General features: G+C 42.4%; 1 protein-coding gene across 1 annotated transcript in view; it reads left to right on the forward strand.

Moving 5' to 3' along the window:
* Nucleotides 1-15,680, forward strand: part of LOC126298918 (muscarinic acetylcholine receptor DM1) — a 1,498,118-nt gene that overhangs the window by 835,660 nt on the left and 646,778 nt on the right. The window lies entirely within an intron of this gene.

Genomic DNA, 15,680 nt, shown 5'->3' on the forward strand with positions numbered 1-15,680 from the left:
AAAGTACACGAATCGATAGGCAACGTGGGACAACACCAACGTAACTGAATGAGTAAAGGGAACAGCTAACTTCAAGTGCACCGATAGTCATCCAGTGAAAGAAATGCTATATTTCTCAGGTGCATCTCCAAGAAATGCCCTCAGGAGTCACAGTAGCGATGAGAAGGTAGGCAAATGGTTTTACGAGATACAAGAGCCTCTGGTGTATAGGGATGTAGGGTTGTTCGTTGCTGGGGAAATCTGGATACGAAACGCCTGGAAAACCAGGTGCAATACAGAATGTGTCAAACAAGCTGTAGAAACATACATTTACTTGATGAATATACTGCCACGTGTTAAAAAATTACAAATTTAGATTTGTTTGTAAAGTATATTTAAGCTGGTTGTCTGCAACATACGCACGTGTCCACACACTCACACACACACACACACACACACACACACAATGTATGATCAAAATTTCTGGTATGAATTTATTGCAGTTTTAAATCAAAGATGATTCAATATATCTTTCAAAGTGTTAAGGCTGCCTGTAGGAATCTCTAGTTTATTGTGTAGATGGTAAAATATTTTTGTGGATGCAAAATTTTTCCTTTATTTGACACGGTTTTTCGAAGCCATGAACAATTTAATTTTCTTTTATCGAGTTACAGAGTGTCGTATTCATGAACACTACGGCCTTTTCAAATTGTGACCTGCTGTTGAAATTATTTTTGAGACTTTTGTTGGTATATTTCACTGCTGAACTTTACACACAAATCTAACTAAACAGATTTTTATCTGACAGTGTAATGGGCCGTTCAGATCTTTTCATATTACAAAAAGAAAAGAAAAAAACAAAACGTCGTACCATGAAGGAATAATGCGAATGGGACGGAAATCGGTAGATGTGATGTACATGTAAAGAGACAAACAAATGATTACAATTTCAAAAAAATGGGATGATTTATTCCAGACAAAGAGCTTCACAAATCACAAATTCAGCAAGTGAATAAGGCACTGGTTCATCTCTGACCCTTATGCAATTAGTTATTCTGCTTGGCATTGATGGAAAAATGGAAGTGCCTTGTGACTAGGGCCTCCCGTCGGGTAGACCGTTCGCCTGGTGAAAGTCTTTCGGGTTGACGCCACTTCGGCGAATTCCACGTCGATGGGGACGAAATGATGGTGATAAGGATAACACAACACCCAGTCCCTGAGCGGAGAAAATCTCCAACCCAGCCGGGAATCGAACCCGCGCTTAGCACTTTTTTTCATCTTTTTGTTCGATATAGTTCGTTGCGTTTGGTCTGGTCTGACGTCACAAGACATCCGTTCAAGTTGATCGTTGTTTCCTTGACTCAGTTTTTTTATTACACAGAACACGCAGCCCTCTGACCGAACACGCTGAGCTACCGTGCCGGCATCCAACTGCCGAGATAGATCGTTAAAATCCCGAGCTTGTTTCGCGGGTCCTGCACGTTCTCATTGATTATCGGATCCTGGAATCTCATTGACTGGAGTAGAATCGTCTTCAGTGGTGAGTGTCGCTTCGTACTGAGAAACTAACTGGCCTTTCGCTGTACGCTAGTGGGTAAAATAATATTGCATAAAAGGAAGGAACTGTCCACATACGCTTGTTCTACACGCATTTCCTCTACCTCTTCGTTTCCAAAGGAAAAAATGTAACTGAGGTCAATTGGATCGATGCTTAGAGGACTGAAATGCGGGTAGTGTAAAATCCACTTCATCAGCGGCTTGTGGGCGGCGTTGCACTAATACGGCACTGTGCTCCAGAAACTTTGTAAGCACTCTTTCTTATGAAAAGTTCGACATGCTATTGGACGTAACAACCATGGAAACAATGCAACCACTGAGAATCAGTCTCCATTTCGCGTTGTCAAGGCAGTGATTTAGCATTATCTTTCGGACATAACAGCGGATACTTGGCCATGCGCCTCGACAGCTATAATCTACGTCCTGTTGCAACTAAGACTTTAGCTGTTGCACAGTTACCTCATTTGCGTAATAAAAATGGCTTCAAGTATACTGAAGACCTTGGCTGCCAAATGCACATTGCGAGTAATACGATAGAGGCTACACGGTGAATCATTGCAGTAACTGAAAAAAAACGATTAGTAAAGTACAATACTGTTTCTACAAGGACACGCGGAACTAATTACTCTTCGTCAGTATGTTACTGGATGCTCGATGATGACGTATGCCGCTCGTATATCGCTACCCAGGAACGCAGCTCCGGTAGACGAAGATAGCGAAGGAAATTATCTGTGGCCTTGTTTAAGAAACCATCCAAGCTTTCTTTGAAGGAATTAAAAAGGACGCAAAACCAAGGAAACACTAAATCAGTGTGGACAGACAGGGTATAGTGGGGAAAGGTCAGTTAATTTCCACACTCCATTTCAGTTAAGACATATGCTACATGTGTTGTTGATGCATGATAGAATCAGATGACGTAAGCTGATTTCCACTTTATTAAACCAAGTCGAAAATAATGGCGTGGTTACAGAGTTAACATTCCTTTTTCATTTAATAAAGCTGGAAAATAGAAATACAAATTCCTTCACGTTAGCCTGTCATTCCGTCTCTAGCACCTACGGACAAATGAAGGACCTCTATTTACATCAGGAAAGAAGGTAACCTGACACAAAAAAACTGATGGTTATCATTGTTGCTCTGCAACTTACCTGAACTTCAATGGGAGCTTGGAACCTTTCTTAGGTGTCAATATTGGCTCTGTTCACGGCCCTCTTATGGCGGACATAAAGAGGACGCTGAAAGTAGTCGATGCGAGACATAAAACTGATGCCATATAGTATCGGTGTGAAATTGGCAGCACTCTAAGAAATATGGCCTCCAATTCCTGTCATTCTGAGTGAAATGATGACCCAACGATATTGCTGCCATCGTTCTCAACACACATTGTCCGTTCACGATCTGCAGCAAGAAAGAGGTAGTTTTTCTCCACTTGAAACTTTTGAATTGATAAGTCTATCGTAGAATGCTTGGATACTGTGATAAATTAAGTAAAGTAATGTCGCTTTTGGGACACCCCCGACCCCACCCACATACGAAGGTATGATGCATTTCTCGAATGGTGTCGGTTTGCTGCTCGGACTGTTATTGTTAGGATGAAAACGGTTATTGCTGGCATTGTGAAGACGAAATACAAGAAGATGAGATTAGTCGTTTCATAGATCTCATTCTAGTATACTGTGTACGCAGCTCTCACAAACCAGTTAGTATTGTAACTATTAATTACTTATATGTTAAGATAGGCCTAAATGTACATAGGTCTCCCGTATAAACCTCGCACAAACAAACAAGAACCATCTTTTCCTTCTCACTCATATAATGTACTATATCAGTTTAGTGGTTAATTAAGTAGTACACAGAGGTTATCCTTCTGCCCAAGTTTGTGTCTTAGCCACAAGGTGGTGCTGTCACAGTTCAGTACTACCTTGCACTTCTTTTACGAAAGTCCGGTAATTTACTTACATATTTTATACAGGGTGTTCGGAAACTCCAGTCACAAACTTCTAGGACTTGTAGAGGGGAGTGAGTACATAGTATTTCTACGACAGTTTCATTTCAGATGTTTAACTCATCCACTTCTGCTTGAGGAGGTGAATTAGGCGTGACGCAGCAAAGTTATTGGGTAACAATTCGAAAGGAAACACAACGAAACATTCATTTATCACTCAATCACATTTTTTATATTAACGCTTAAACATAAAGTTTTTAAATTATTCCAAGTAAAAAACAGTATTGATGAATTACAGCCAAGAAGCGTTTCAAATAAGTTACATCTGACTAGCAGTGCGGACACTTAACGATGCCTGCACAGGCGAAACTACTTATTAATAAACAATATGAAATAAAAGGATCGTTTAATGCTAACAATGACATCAGTGCGGCAAACTGATATCATTCAAGATGATCAGGTCATCAGGAACGAATTAATTGAATTTACCAATAACTGGTCATCGGGGCTCAGTTCGAAACAGGACGCATCACTGAGGACAATTCTACTCCAGTCAATGAGGTTGAAGGCCGAAGATGTGTCTGGAGACGCCCTGGACAGCGGCGGGACAACCTGACTGTCGTCCGCCAATCAGGAATGATGGTCTTTCATTTCATAGCAGGTCCCATTTGTTTGTCATGTTCGGCACCCTTACAGAACAGCGATAAGTCAACGATATTCTATGTTCTGTTTTATTGCCCTTCGCGGCAAACTATCCCTGGCTTACATTTCAGCAAGATAATGCCCGCCCACCCACGACGAGAGTTTCTACTGCTTGTCTTAGTGCTTGCCACACCCTACCTTGGCCAGCGAGCTCGCCGTCTGTCACCCCCATGCAGAACGTTAGGAACATATCGGCAGGGCATACCAAGCTTGTCGTCTAATATAGGCGTTGCCGACCGCAGCGTTATCTTTTGCCTGTTTACATGTCTCTGTATCTGAATACGCGTGCCTATACCACTTTCTTTGGTACTTCAGTGTATAACATCATACAGATTGCGCAGCACAATTAAAGAATAACTTATTCGGAAACCCATAACTCCCAACCCTGGCGACGCTTATGTTTGAAAATTGTGTCGGGGGTGCGTATAACCTTTCTCTGTAATGGAGAAAAACGGTAGCGCCTTGCGACGTCACCCTCGGGCTCGATGACTCTTGAAAGACACAGCGTGTCGACACGTGCGGAAAAAATGCTACAGCTCACAAGTTCATGTGACGTGTCTCACTGGCACAAAATTTCCCCAAAATTCCACCCCCGCCACGCGGATGTGTCACGCGATGGGTAGGTCGTCAGACCCCCTGTTACCGATATTTCACCCACTGATGCCTCTGCGAAGGTGAACAGAACAGCGACTCCCAGCGTTGGAATCACGCGGTTTTCTTAAGGGTGACTGAGGAAATCACGTCAGGAATCCCGCCGCTCAGAATCGACACGAAAAAGCCTCAGAGTGTGACACAAAGGGTGGCAATGAAACCACCCATTTCCTTGGGGCGTTCATTCCCACACATGTCGCTGCCGGAAGTCTGAGCTGGCGGTGCACTGAGATGACGTTCTGGACTAAGTGTGACAATGGTGATATCCCCCGAAGTTTCAACCGTTCTCTATGGACCCTAAAGGGCTGCCTTCCCATTTATTCTCATAGCACCCCGTTGGAGTGCAGCGTGACCGCAATTTTTGCTCTTGTGTACAGGGTGGAACCACTAGAAACCGTTCAAAACTATTCGACGATACTGGAACGTGATCCGAAGCAGCTTATGGTGCTCATGCATTTTCAGCCTTCCTGTGGCGCTGCGGAGGGGGAGAGAGAATGGCACATTCGTGAATGAAACGGCAAAGGGTCTCTCTAAGGGTCCCACAGTTCGGCAACACCCTCCGTGGCAACCGTCCTCCTTTACTCAGAACTTCTAGAATGTACCTAAAATGTACCCACCTATATATAGATATAACGGGTGCAGCAATCCTAGACGCTTGTGCTGTGGCCGCCCACTTCATACATCGTTCAGCCTACTGAACCGGCATCCCACTTCACGTCCAAAACAACATGTCATGCCTGCCTCACAGGGCGTATATTCACCAGGAAAACCTACATCGTCTGCGTTGTCAAAGCAAACACTTATCCGGCGGTTACAACACATCACAACACCTTGTCTTCACTAACGGCCGCTGGGGACTGCTACCCGTTAGCGGAGTCTGAAGAACAGCTTTAGCTGAGTTCGCAGCTAGCCCAGGAACTACTTTGATACGCCAGGCGCCGGCCAGGGTGGCCGAGCGGTTCTAGGCGGTACAGTGTGGAACCGCGCGACCGCTACGGTCGCAGGTTCGATCCTGCCTCGGACATGGATGTGTGTTATGTCCTTGGGTTAGTTAGGTTTAAGTAGTTCTAAGTTCTAGGGGACTGATGACCTCAGAAGTTAAGCCCCATAGAGCTCAGGGCCATTTGAACCATACCGCGATCCCGGTCAGGCAACGGCGCACGCTGCCTTTTATCTGGCAGTAACTCAGCCGAGGTTTGTGTTGTATGACATATCTTGTCTTCGATAGTGGTCGGTATTTCAATTTAGAACTCTTGTTTTAATTTTACCCAGGTCGTTTTGTGTTTCCCGAACGATTCATACCACTATCTCCAAATTATCCTTTAAGATGGTCCGCGGTTGTCTCTGCGGTTTCTACATTGTCAGAACGCTGCCATGTCCAGTGAGATGTTTCTCTGCCTCGTGATGACTGGGTGTTGTGTGATGTCCTTAGGTTAGTTAGGTTTAAGTAGTTCTAGGGGACTGATGACAATATATGTTAAGTCCCATAGTGCTCAGAGCCAGTTTTGAACCAGTGAGATGCCTTCCAATAGCTGCAGCAGCATATCTGTCAAGAACTGTAGACAGTTCCGTCTATTTAACGCCAATAAAACAGGGGCGTTGTCTATCCACCTCCCTCAGTGAGCGTCTTATTCGAGTGATGAGTAGAATATATTGCAAAAATTGATTAGCCGCCTGTAATCGATACTTCAGCTACAAACATTATCTGCGTCAATTTCGAGTTCTAGTAGACGTCATTCGAAGAACTGCAACTGATACTGAAAGTTACTGCCTAGATGCTGTTGATGAAGTGAAGGGTGGAAAGGATGATATTCTTTGGAATTTGGTATTCGCAGAGCGATCCCTTGGCTGCCTCATAGTGACGTGTCGATTGTGTGTTAACACCGCTGAAGCGTTGAATTTCTCTCAGCAGTTGCAGTTCTTTTTCATCGGCGTATTTTTTTATTATTCAGTCTTTCAATTTCTTGATTCTTTTAGAAGTTGCAATGATAGATCGTGATGGCTTAGCACTATCAGAGTATCTTTTGGCATAAAAATGGTTCAAATGGCTCTGAGCACTATGGGACTTAACATCTGAGGTCATCAGTCCCCTAATACGTAGAACTACTTAAACCTAACTAACCTAAGGACATCACACACATCCATGTCCGAGACAGGATTCGAACCTGCGACCGTAGCGGTCGCTCGTTTGCAAACTGAAGCGCCTAGAACCGCCCGACCACAACGGCTGGCTCCTTTTGGCTTACGACCAAACCGCTGCCCGTACAGTTTGGTGACATTCGCCATGAACGGAAAGCACATCCAGTTTTTCGACTGTTGTATTCATTGTGAATGCCTGTAAAGCTTCACGAGCAGCTTTTCAAATCGCTTCAACAGCAGAGCACAGAGTGATTCGCTTCAATCCCACAGATAAACACGCGAACTGTACTTAAGTTATGCGCTTTGGTAATCTGGTACTACATCTAGAAAGCGACACATTGATTAATTGACGTTGCTACCCTCTGTCTGTGCCCCATACAGGTGTGATTCTCCTGTTTGATGCCTGAGGAGTCTGCCTTTCATTTTGCATTAATTTTGGCACAGCAACAATATGTTGCCATTGAACATAAGCCTAGAACAGCAAGAGCACGTTGATCCGAATTTAAAATTATTGGCGTAATTCCTCTGAATTAATTATTATTGGACGCCAATAATTTAGTCGGATATCATCCACCTAACGAACCCTCACTCGTTAGTGATATCTTACGAAATTGAAACCGTACTTGTCCATTGTGTAATTTCTCACAAGCATTCAAAAATTTTAATGGACGAAGGAAGCTCCTATGTATTATCGACAACTGAATCAGAGTCTCCATGTGTCTGTCTTACTGTCTTAAAATGCATGAGTGAATGATACTTTTGTTTTGGTGATACAGGTTCAAGAACTTTCACTCATTTTATGATCGATATCAAGAGTTATTTTAATTTTTTAAATGCAGGAATTTTGTCAGTAACCGCATGTTTAGTCGCTTAACATCCTTATGTTGGAATAAATTTTCACTGACCGTATTACGACAGCGGGCGAGGGGGGGGGGGGGGGGGGAGAGGTGATGGCTCGGAGGAGCTGTTCACCAAACTCTCCTAAATTAAATTCAAAACTTTCGCTCAGCCCCTCATGGCTACACTCTAGATGATGCTTCGTCCGCCAGTCCAGGACGTAAAGTCCGACAGTCCGCTTGCTACTATATGCCGTCAGCTCTTCTTTCCCTTCATCCATAACAACAAAACCACAACAAAAAGCTCTATAATTGCTCATCTCCGCCAGTCACACGACACAAATACATACCTCACACTTAATATCTGGTAAGTGGGAGGCAACGGGAAATATCACCTACTAGGATTTTTCTAAGGGTGGCTGTGCGAGATTCCATTTCCTGAATATGGGGACGAGTTTGACATCGAATTCTGCAATCCTGCTGTCACGCTTACAGCTTCAACCAGAAACCGTCGCAAAAGCGTGGATGGATGTAAAATTGATGATACTGGATTTGACGTATAAGACGCAACTTTTCAAGCCACATTTCCTATATAATAATATCATTATAAAGTAATCTCATCGCTTGTCATTTTATGAGAACTCTTGTTAACGTCAAAGAGACAGAAACGCTCACATGTGTATAGGCCAGAGGTGTGCACATTCCGCTTTCAACCTGCCCAAGCTTGTCCATTAGCAAGGTAGGCAAGCTGCCGCACGTTATCAGCAGAACGGGCTGACTGCTTTCCTCTCATCGTACGCAGCTCGTGGTCGTGCGGTAGCGTTCTCGCTTCTCTTTCCCGGGTTCGATTCCCGGCGGAGTCAGGGATTTTCTCTGCCTCGTGATGACTGGGAGTTGTGTGATGTCCTTACGTTAGTTATGTTTAGGTAGTTCTAAGTTCTAGGGGACTGATGACCTCAGATGTTAACTCCCATAGCGCTCAGAGGCAGTTGAACCACTGCTTATTTAAATGTAATTTACAGGAATATTTAATTATTGGAAAAGCATCTTATTGTAATCATCAATTTTACGAAGTTTAGGCTAAAACTAATAATTTCATTTCAGTAACAGACAATAATCACGTAGACATGTTTGTGCTAAAAGGGGTTCAGTCATTAAATTGGAAATTAACTTTGTAGATTTCTGGCTAAGTGATGGACTGAAAGTTACGTTCACTCTCAAGAGATTGTATTTCTATAAAAACTCAAATCATATTCATTGTAATTAATTCTGTAATTACGATTTCTGCAACTTTATGTCATAAACAAACTATTATTTCTATCGTTTGGTCAAAACGAGATTATTATGTAAAATTCGAACCTCAAAATCTATTTCTATTACTCCAAATATATTAGCATCAAAATTCCTATTGTAATTAACAAGATGTTCATTTTTTGTATCAAGTATTGTTAGTCACGTTTCTCAAGGAGAATTTGATACTAATTTTGAAAAGTAATTTCAGAAATCACATTTATTATAAGAAGTCATAACTATCTTCAAAACTGTAACTGTAATTTCTTACGAAACAACCGACTTTTATTAATGTGACCTTGTTGAACAATACTTTCAAAGAACTTTCATTGTTAAGAAACGATATAAGAGTGAGCCTGAGAGCTAGGGTGGTGGCAGTAGGGAGCCAATAGGGTGGAGGGTTTCAATAAAGTGGCAGTTGTTTCCAGTTAGAGTATATAATCTGTAAAGTCAGTTTTTTTTTGGGCTGTACATTGTACGAATGTTCTGGAAAAATGTATACTTTAACACAAACTTCAAACTATGTGTTGCTTTAAATTATTTAATATAATCAGTTTCTCACATTGACTCCTGGTATTACAGCAGTGAAGCAGTTAATATTATGCACCCCAACTAACAGTGAACTGATGGAGAACAGTCGTCGAAGCCAAGTAGATAAGTACACATTCCAAGCATTTCATTGAACTGAACACAGACTCGTAATCTACGAGTACGTTAATCGAACATTTTTAGCTAGAAACTGGTAAGAAGGGTATGTTAGAGAGTGAGGAAATTGCTGCTCAACCTTACAAACATGTCGTAACATACTCGAGGTTCCCGCATGAGTATTTACTAACTATTTACAGAATTTGCATTTCGAGACACCTGCGATTCATTTGAAGTTGCCCCATAAACACACGAAAAACTTTTCCCATGCTTAACTTGGGATCTCTTTCGTGACTAGTACATATTCCCCCATCCTTAATTTTCCGCAGTCTCCTGTAAGTTTGGTTTGTTGATTTTACTGCTCCCACCGTTAAGACAGCTGAGACGCAGTAAAGCTATCTACGTAAACACATACCTGGCTATTCTGTAGTCACCATGGACTGACAGAGCAACCTGTTATCAGGCGCAGCAGGCTGAACGATTCCCGTGAAGCTTGCCAGGGTTGCGGAAACACGAGCAGGCCAACTTGAGCCACTGTGCTTTAGTATACATGCAATTCTTGTGTCTTCGTCGTCGAAGGTTGAGATGCCTTAATGGTTGCAGCGCAGTTTGGAGCAGGCAGGCTGAAACAGAATTTCTACGCTTCTGGTATAGCCCCACCACACGACGCTATGAGGGAAACCGCACGCAAACAATGTGCATTAGCATCTATAAGAATACACAATAACACAATGTTGCATCGGTAACTGACACAGTGCCATAGCGTTATCGTGTTTAAGATATGTGTGTCAACAATTTAAAACATGAATGTAATACTATGTGATAACGTTAACTTTCCTATTGTGCTAATTGTGCGTAGGGAATGTAACTTCACACAGCCATCAATTTGAAACAAGCTGCTTTACGATCTACTAGCTGTTCTTATTAACAGGATATTGCATTCAAAAATTCGGAGACAACATTCTACATTGTTCGTTATCAAAAACGTTGAACTAACTTATTGTAGAAATGACTATGAGAAACATTAACAGGCACGTGAACAAAAAAACTAAAAATTGTGTAAACAAATCATGTCTCATTTTTATGGTAGAATTATTCGATGCCTTAATTTTCACAGCCATTCTGATACTTCATCTGTAAATAAATTTCAGTACCTACGTTTCTATAATTTAAAATAATTTTTAGTCATTAGAATGGAAATCTAATTTGAAGGTGTGACTGATAAATAATAGTTTGAAAAGGAAACATGGAGAAGTTTCAGTCCAGTCACCACAGAAGAACGCTTAAATTGAAATCCCTTTTACTCAAACTGTTGTGGTGCATAATGTTAACAGCTTCTTTGAGAGCTTATACGAAAATGCTGCAATCTTCTCCAGTAAAGTGTGTCTGGTTCTCTGCTTCGGCTGTCAAGTCGTGGGAAACGCGGGCTTACTTCGAAAGAACATTTGCCTTGTTGTTTTGAAGGGACTTCCTTCATAAGCATCTTATCGTGGAACCGTAGAGAGTTATCGGAAATTGACGTCAGCTTTTAAACAGATTGCAAAGTAGCCCTCTGACACGTTTCGCGGTAAACTTCCTGGACGCCGCTCCTTTCTTACCTGGCAGCCAAGTTTTCTACAAGTTATAGCGAAGCTGCGCTACGTAAAACTTATTTTGTCTCTCTCTGCACAGCAGGATGGCCCAGGCACAGACAATATCGAACCCGCTTGTCAGCTTACTGGTGAACAAAGTAAAATGCGGCATGTACTTCCAGCAGTTTCTTTGGCGCATTAGACGCAGTTCGTGCAAAACTGCACCGGGGACGCCTTTATTATAACCATGCTACATTCCTACTTAGAAAAATCCAAGGCTGCCTTCAAAAAATGCAATTACTGTCTGTTGCTCGACGGTGTCAAACATATAACTTAGGTACATACTTTTTTGGATTTATGAAAATAGGAAAGTTTTTCGGTCAAAATTCCTTTCGGTTATAAGTTTGTGCTGGTGGTATCTGAAACCTCCATAACGATCGATCACGTTTTCTTTACAGGTTAAATGTTTCTAGTATAAATCAGTTAAGAAACTCGCCGTGGCTATCGAATCGGCGAAACACTTTGGTACACAGTAAGTAACGAATGCTTCGAAAATCGTACTATTCGAGATTCTCGGATGCCAGTATGACACTGTTGAGGAAGTTACAGCAGGTATTTTAATGTGAGGGAAGTTTACATGGAATGTAGTGAAACCTTGTGTTGCCTTACTCTCTATGGGTGGATAACTGTTATCACCACATCAGAATTAGCTTAATTAGAGGTTAATCAAAGTCTCATATGAAACTAGGGACCCAGCCCTCCTTCACACTTGTAGAATTATGTATCTACGGCCCGAGCACTTCTGTGGCGCATCTTATTTTATTTGCGGGCCACTGCGTACAGTTGTGAATAAGTTTCAGAGAACAGTGTTATGTCACTGAATGTCACCACTTTCACATAACTTACGTGGTGTAAGCAGCGCTCGTCAGGAAAGTGTCTGGAGACATGAATGTTGTGTGTGTCATACTAAATTGGCGTTTCGAATTACATCTCATAGAAACGATGGCAGCATATCATGACGTAAGTAATGTTTACAACCAAAGAGAATATTGTATATGAGTGTGATTCAGTATGTTTCGGAGGCTTGCTGAGGTGGCATAAATAAAAGAAGAAATAAGAAAAAACACGTATAACGTACATATTTAGCTCGTGTTACAGCACTCCTCTTGTAACTCTTATCTGTGCTCTGTTGAGACTTATTGCCGCAATTATTTGCCTTCGACTCTAACTGGCAGACCCCTCAGCTGTGCTAAGAAAAGAATCGCGTCCAAATCTGGGTTTGATTCATGGAAAGCTGAAAGTTGAGTCATCTGCTGCGCTACTGTGTGTAAACGAAGCAGTGTTGCTGAAGTTTTTCGGAAAATGTTTTACGTGCAGGATAAAAAACAAAACACCACACAGTTTTTTGAATTCACCAGTTTTTTGGTTATACAGTTGTTCTCAAACGATTACAGGGGCACCTCTGATTAAAAAATGGTTCAATTGGCTCTGAGCACTATGGGACTTAACATCTGAGGTCATCAGTCCCCTAGAAGTTAGAACTACTTAAACCTAACTAACCTAAGGACATCACACACATCCATGCCCGAGGCAGGATTCGTACCTGCGACCGTAGTGGTCGCGTGGTTCCAGACTGAAGCGCCTAGAACCGCTTGGCCACCACGGCCTTCTCTGATTAAAAATGTTTGGCTATTGTAAGTCTCACTTCACAGTCTGATGATAAGGTGGATATCTTTTCGTTATTGGGTATGTTTATTACGATACTTCAAAGTTGTGTAACTCACTGTCTGTTGTTCGAAGAATTTACAGTGAACTGAAAATCCGAATTGCGAATCATAATTTCAGGGAACCAGAATGTGGTCGTCTGAAATTGTGGTCATATTTTGAAATGTGTATCCCCACATCATCGAGAGATGAATGCTAGGTTAAAAGGCAGGATTAGCTTTCGGTTTTCAGCCACGTGTTCTACTAGCAGACCACCACTCCAGGTGCAAAATAGATCTCACATTCTGCATTCCCGAGGTACCGCGCTCTCTCGAGATTTGGGGACTGTTCACTAGATGACAATGGCATCGTTTTCAGAGCTTAGCTTTATTTATCATCATTCAGACGATATGTATGCAGTATTTATAAATTATATTCAAAAGCATTCCTCGTGAATCAGAGTATCTATTAGTCAGACCTGGATCAAAATCCCTACAACAGTTCCTGCGATTAGCCTACGTGTACATATGTACAAGAGCAAGTGACTTAAATATCTATATATGTAGGGTGGCCAGAAACAGTCTGAAAAGCTTGTAACGATGGTGAAGGGATGATTGTGCTGAGAAATAACTGTCAAGAAAAAAATTCAAAATGTGGCACAGGTCCAGAGTTAATTAATGTTGAAGTTAGACAAGCAAGAGACGGTGTCGCGAAACGTGTTCCTCGTTTGGTTTCCTAAAACCGAATAAGGGAGCGATACAGAAATGGACATGGTACTGTAGCAAGGACTGAACCCGAATTACAGGCTGAGCAGTCTCGTGCGCTGTCGTCTACGCTATGAGAACAAATGAAACTAATTGTATGTGGGGGCCCACTTGAATCTGAGCTCGCAACGCCCTGATTGGCTAACTTCAGTAATAATCAACTCTGAAACGGGTCAACGTATCGAATTTTTCTTAGATTATTATTTCTCGCATGACCTATACTGCAACATCCTCATACGCATTTCAGATTGTTTCTGGCCACCTTGTATAAAGAGAAGGTAACTGATTTTAGGTCTGATCCTTGTATTGCCAGGTCGGACGAGAGATATCAAATAGACAGCACTGACGTCTGGTAAGGAGGTACTGTGCGTAATTTCTGCTGGCCGTAGTTGCAGTTATTTCATAAGTTAGTAATTTTCACCAACAGGGAGATATCCTTTGTTTGCCTGCACTTTGTGATAAGTTTGAACGGTTTCTCGCTCACGAATGCACAAGAGAGGCACCATAGATAAGATTCTGGTCGTTAAAAGAAGTTAGTGTCTGGCAACCTATCTCAACCAAGAAATCTGCCAAAACCTGTGCAAATGAGCACTGCTAGGTTGGCTATGATAAAGAGGAACCACTGCGTAGTCGACCGTTTTCTTCCAAACACGAGGTTTGAAATAGCCTCCATAGCTAGAGCTTTGCTTCACTAGGCGCCAAATTGTTCTGTCGTCAAGAGGCATTATCCGTGGCCTGTACAGTCTCCCGATCATTTAGCCCTGTCTCTTCGTCATGTCGACAGTGACTGTTTTTATTTCTTCACTTTGCATGTGGCAAAGTCCTTGCCTCGCCGAATACACTGGTTCTCGTCAGACCACCAAGTTTAAGTAACGTTTTGCGTGGCCAATACTTCAAAGAGTAACCGCCTGGGTGCGTCATGTGTGGTTGGCTGCTTTCCCTTTGTTTTTACGGCAAAGGGGAGGAGGGGTGATGGACCACCACAGTCCGTGCTAATGTCTTGTCGGCAGCACCTCATGAAATGAGGGCATGTCACACTGTTGATACTGATCCGTCCATCAGACGAGGGCGTTAAGGTCGACAGGCTTCGAGAATAGCGGGCTATGTGTCGGCACCGATTTTCACACTCTCTTTTCTCTCATCGTGTCCAACATTAACCTGACCCCACACCAAACGCACTCACTCTTTAACACACTATTTCTACATTTCGCAAAGAAGACTTGCCATTGTGCGCAGAGGACAGAATGACCTATCCAATTAGATGTCTAATCCTGCCCTTGGGCGTCTCCCAGCTTACAGTTTCACACGACACCCTTTTTATTTTGCACGTGTACACTGTGCTTTTTCTTCACTGACTGAGCATTGTCTCCTGGCCCAGTAGAGACTATCTAGCATTCAGCCACTTTTGCTTTGTACTTCAGTGTCTATTTATCTTGGTCAGTCTTATGACATTCGTCATTAGTGTACCTGTGAGTCCTTATCAATTTATACAATTTAACTGAGTCTGTAGTCGCCTCTTATTGTACTACAGTTGGGCTACAGCCTCACATCCGTAATCTATCACCGTGCAAAATCTTTCCCACCGTGCTTCTGAAGATACGGCTGTTCGGAAAGTAAGGAACGATCGGTCGTGAAATGAAAGCCACAGTGAAAATAAAAAGTGTTATACTTGCAACATTTAGCTACACCTTGCTTCTCTACGTAGTCGTCGCTCTGACTTAGACATCTGTTGTTGCGTTGAACTAACTTTTCAATAGCCTCGTCACGGAACGCAGCATCCTGTGATTTTCTACAATTTTCTATACTGGACTGCAGCTCGTTGTCTGTGCCAAAATGTTGTAATCATAGCCAGCGGTTCATCTGAGCAGAGATGAAAATCAAAGGGAACCAAGTCCTG

Source organism: Schistocerca gregaria, chromosome X (genome assembly GCF_023897955.1).
Source record: "Schistocerca gregaria isolate iqSchGreg1 chromosome X, iqSchGreg1.2, whole genome shotgun sequence".
NCBI classification, from domain to species: Eukaryota; Metazoa; Arthropoda; class Insecta; order Orthoptera; family Acrididae; genus Schistocerca; species Schistocerca gregaria.